The following is a 4746-nucleotide window of genomic DNA, read 5'->3' as shown; positions in this document are numbered from 1 at the left end:
TTGTTTTGGTTTTTTTTATGGTGTGTTTTTGTTTTTTATTTATTTAGTTTTCTATATAGTTGGTATTTTGTTGTGTACCATAGAGTGTGAACCAACACAATAGCCAACCCTCTTGTTAGTTTTCAGAGGCAGTTAATTGCACAGGAGGTGGCCCCTCTTTCTCCTACAAAATAGCTAGTGGCCTTGGACAGGGGGAAATTGTCCATCCTTTGGTGGAGCAGCTGGTGGCCTCAAACCGTGTGCCTTCAGGATTTCAATGGAGAAGAGTATTGAATATACCATGGACTGCTAGGAGAACAAATAGAATCATCCTAGAGAGGGTGAAACCAAACTGCTGCTTGGAGGCAAGGATCTGAAGTCATCTAAGCCTTGGGGAGGACGTTTGTATTTAAAAGCTGGTTGTTGTTACGTTTTGGAGGAACATTCTTCTAAGTGTCAATTTGCTGTATGTACTGAGGTAACCTAGGTTGCTGTGATGCTGAACCTTGTCCCATTGGGGTGTCAAATAACCCAATGGTTATCCATGGTGGACAGTGTTTGATGGAGCTCCCAGTTTAAGACAGATTTGGAAGCAGGAGTGACATCCACTTCCTAAACAATATGCCTTTGGAAACTCTATGAACTTTGGTAAACAACAGTGTTTCATAGAAAGACTTCAGGTCTTTTGTTCATAGGGTTGCTATGAGTCGTGCTCAACTGAATGGCCATCATCAACAACAACAATAACAGTGGATTAAAATGTGATGTTAGGGAATGTATGACTAGTAGTCTGGTAGTCAGGTCAGGCAATTTTATGGTGGGCTGATGTATATGATAACAAAAAAAAATTAGCCTTGTCAAGCTCAGAGAAAGAATTCCAGGCAAAGAGACCAACATAAAGTCTGAAGGTAGCACAAAGAGTAAGCAGAGAGAAGAAAGAAGATAGAAAATACAGCCGAGGAAAGTCTGTTAATAAAGGAAGAAGTATAAATAGAGTTTTCAGAGATAGACTAGGAGCAAATATTGTAACCACTCATACTTGACCCTCCAATGTGTTTCTGAGGTTCTCACTAATCACAGAGAAAGAGATAACCCATCCTTCTTCCTTAAAGTTGTTGGTGGATTTGAACTGACAGAGAGGCATGACCTTTGAATTAATAGTGCAACTCTTCAGGAACTAGGCCACCAGAGCCCCTCGTACAGTCTCTTTATCTGACAGAACTTTCACTATGCTCCACTTATTTTACTCACAATGACCTTGTGATTATAGTTACGGCCTTTCTAGTTCTACAGTTTATTTCCACATTTTACTCACTTAGAATGTCACTCTTTTATTTTTTACATATCCGGATACCCATCACTATTCACAGTCTACTATGTTTGAGCAACCAAATTAATATATTTATATGAAATATTTTTTCAAAAAGTCTTTTATAATTAATTTTAAATATACTCTCTGAAATTATGATATACCCTCTACGCTGGGTTAGTAATAGATTTTTTATTTCAGAATTGCTTTTGCTGTTATAAATGTAATATTATGCTCTTTGGGGAAAAAATAAAGCCCAGATATATTAAAGAAAAAACAACAAAAGAAAGTTACCTGAGTTTTTATATCTACAGCTAATATTCTGTTGTGCAATATTCTGTACAACAGAATATTAGCTGTAGATGAGTTGCAAACGACTCGACGTCACATAACAACAACAGCTAATATTCACTGTTAACATAATGATTGTCTCTCTTATACCATCTGTATGTACATACTTGTTTATCTTTGTAATTATTTTTTTAATATTGGAAAATTATTCATCAGATACATGTCAATATAGGATATGAAATTAGAGCTACATATTTACAAACCTACTGTCATAGAATTTTCCATTTGTAAGCCTGTCTTTGCACATTTTGTAATATTTTGGTCTGCTGAATCTGATCTGGTTTTTGAAATTATCTCTTCAGCTCTCTCACTTCATCATTTAATCCCTTCATTCTGTCTTCTGTTTTGCAGAGCAACTTTTAAACTCTATGCCAATATTCATCTTTGACCTTTTGTTTTATTCTTTTATAAAGTTTTATATGTTTTGATAGAAAATTCATATACATAGTGTTTTCATTAATGTCCATGTGTTTCCCAAATTCCTTCATTCAATATTATATATTGTAAGATCATTCCCATACACTATTATAAAATTAATCACCATTGATCTAGCTACTAACACCTGGTATTTTCAGGTCCACACTAGATCTATCCGAATCCCTTTACCTTCTCTCTTTGCCCACCAAATTCTGTGACCTCATCAATTCCTCCTCCTCATTTCCATCGCCCCTGCCTTTTTCCCCTTTTCCCTCTTTAGACCTTTTTAAAAGATATTTTACTTTTATACTGTCACTCACACATTTTGTGTTTGGAGGAGCTTCCTGATTAAAACAACCTTGGAAGCTGGAGTGGCATCCATTTCCGTAAATAGCTTGCCTCCAGAAAGCCTATGAACTGGGAGAAAGGATGAAAGTCACGCAAGTGTTGAGGACTTTCATTCATAGGGTCGCTATGAGTCCCCTACGACTCAACGGCACTCAACAACATAGAGACCAGCTGGCCTAGTGGACACAAAGCAATGCTACCAAGCCAAAGGTGGTTGACTCTAATCTGTGGCCCTCGGGCTTGTTTTTCATTGTTTTTGTTTAACATTCTTAGCATTTGTCTGCCCACCTGCTGTGCAGAGGTAACTTCTGGTTGCTGTGATGTTAAACATTGTGACACTGATGTGCCAAATGTGATAATGGTTACCCATGGTGGACAGCGTTTGGTGGAGCTCCCCAATTAAAACAAGTTTAGAAGCAGGAGTGGCATCCACTAATGTAAATAGCTTGCTGGAAGAAGGATGAAAGTCACACAAATGTTGAGGGCTTTTGTTCATAGGGTTGCTACGAGTCACCTACAACTCAATGGCACTTAACAACAACAACAACACATTTTACACTAATTTACTTACAAAATTTGAATACATTGTTTTTCATCCCAGAGACTTTAATTAAATTTAGCTATCTTTCTATTTTACAATAATGGTCTTATGAAGTATTTATTGGTATGAAACTGAGTTCACTTAGCATAATGCTGTCTAGTTTCTTTAATGTTATATAGTATTTTATAAAAGCCATGCTCCTAAAAGTGCAGCTATGAATAGCTGAAACCCTAAGAGTCTGTAAACTTTTATTAAAATAAATTAAAAAATAATCAGTGCTCTTGAGTGCTGCATAGTATTCCATTGTGTGAATTTACAACAATTCCTCAATCCATCTATTCGTTGATGAGAATTTAGGCTGTTTCTGTTTTCTTGCTATTGTGAACAGCTATTGTGTTGCCACAATCATAGGTATTCATAACCATTTATGTCTCAAGGATTTTTTTTCTCCTTAAGTATACTTCTAGAAGTGGAATGACTGGGTTATATGGCATTTGTATCGTCAGATTTTGTAAGAAATGCCAAATGATATTTCATAATGGTTGTACCATTTTACAATCCCACCAATAGTATATGAGAGTTCCAATCTCTCCAATTTGCTTGCTTGCTTATTAAACTTTGTCATGACTACAGGGGTGAGATGTGTGACTAACTTTATCTAAGTTACTGCTCAGTATATATGCATATGATATGTTTATTTTGGTCATAATTTTATTTCAAATATAACAATACTTGATTAATTCTTAGTTATTACTCATTTTACCATGTTCCGATTGCTGATATAACACTATGATGAAAATCCTTTCTTTGCTAAATTTTCTTGTAAACTTTTCACAATAATACATCTCTGTTTCTAAGATATATTGCAAGTATTGAATTAAGTGATTCAAATAATTTTCAGGGTTTTTTTTCATACTTAGTGCTGATAAGTGTATTGTTACTGAGATAAAGTGTGGTAACATGATAAAACATGTGGCTATATATATTGGGTAGTCAGATTAGACTGGACTGAATAAATAGCAGAAAATGACTATACTGTTTTTAATATTTCAGACATTGGTAGATGATGGTTTGTGCTACTTGCTTAAAAGTGAAAATTATAGCTTTAAACATAGTAAGCTACAATTTTAGCCTCATGAAATCAATGAGAATGGTTTTGCAATAGCTATGGCTTCATAGCATGATGATTTGTCTCACAGATAGCTCTGTAGAAAAATGACCTTGACATTACACTTTAGCTTAATGAGCATTAGAATTGCAGGCAATTATCATACTTGTGTCCTCAAAAAATGTCAACCAAATATTATTCTAATAGATATGAATCAAACCACATTGTTTATACTGTTAGTCATATTGAATAATTATGACATAGAAGCAAACTTCCTCCCTTGTGATAGTAACTCACACTAGAAAGTGTTTCCAGGGAACACTACCTAATATTTTGTCAGTGATATTTCTCAAACTGTCATTTGTACAGCCTCAGTTTTGATATAAAATTGAGATATGCTCATGAGTTAATTGGGATTTGTTTAGGTAAACATTTCTCTTACTTTCCATTCAGCATTACCACATCAATGTAGCCTGCATTCTAATATAGTTGCAACATTAAAATTAAGACATTTCATATACATGAAACCATTTAAACATCATTAGCTATCTACTTGATCAGAATATATATAGATGCTAAGGATATTTCTACCCCATAATGACAATGTTCAATTTAAGAAGCAGGGTATATTAGGATGTTGATTTTATTCATATATTAATATAAATAAATGTGGCTGACTCTGAGAAGAATGGG

The sequence above is a fragment of the Elephantulus edwardii genome, unplaced genomic scaffold (assembly GCF_000299155.1).
Source record: "Elephantulus edwardii isolate Elephantulus edwardi_28Jun2011 unplaced genomic scaffold, EleEdw1.0 scaffold00098, whole genome shotgun sequence".
NCBI lineage: Eukaryota > Metazoa > Chordata > Mammalia > Macroscelidea > Macroscelididae > Elephantulus > Elephantulus edwardii.
This window is presented reverse-complemented; position numbering follows the sequence as displayed.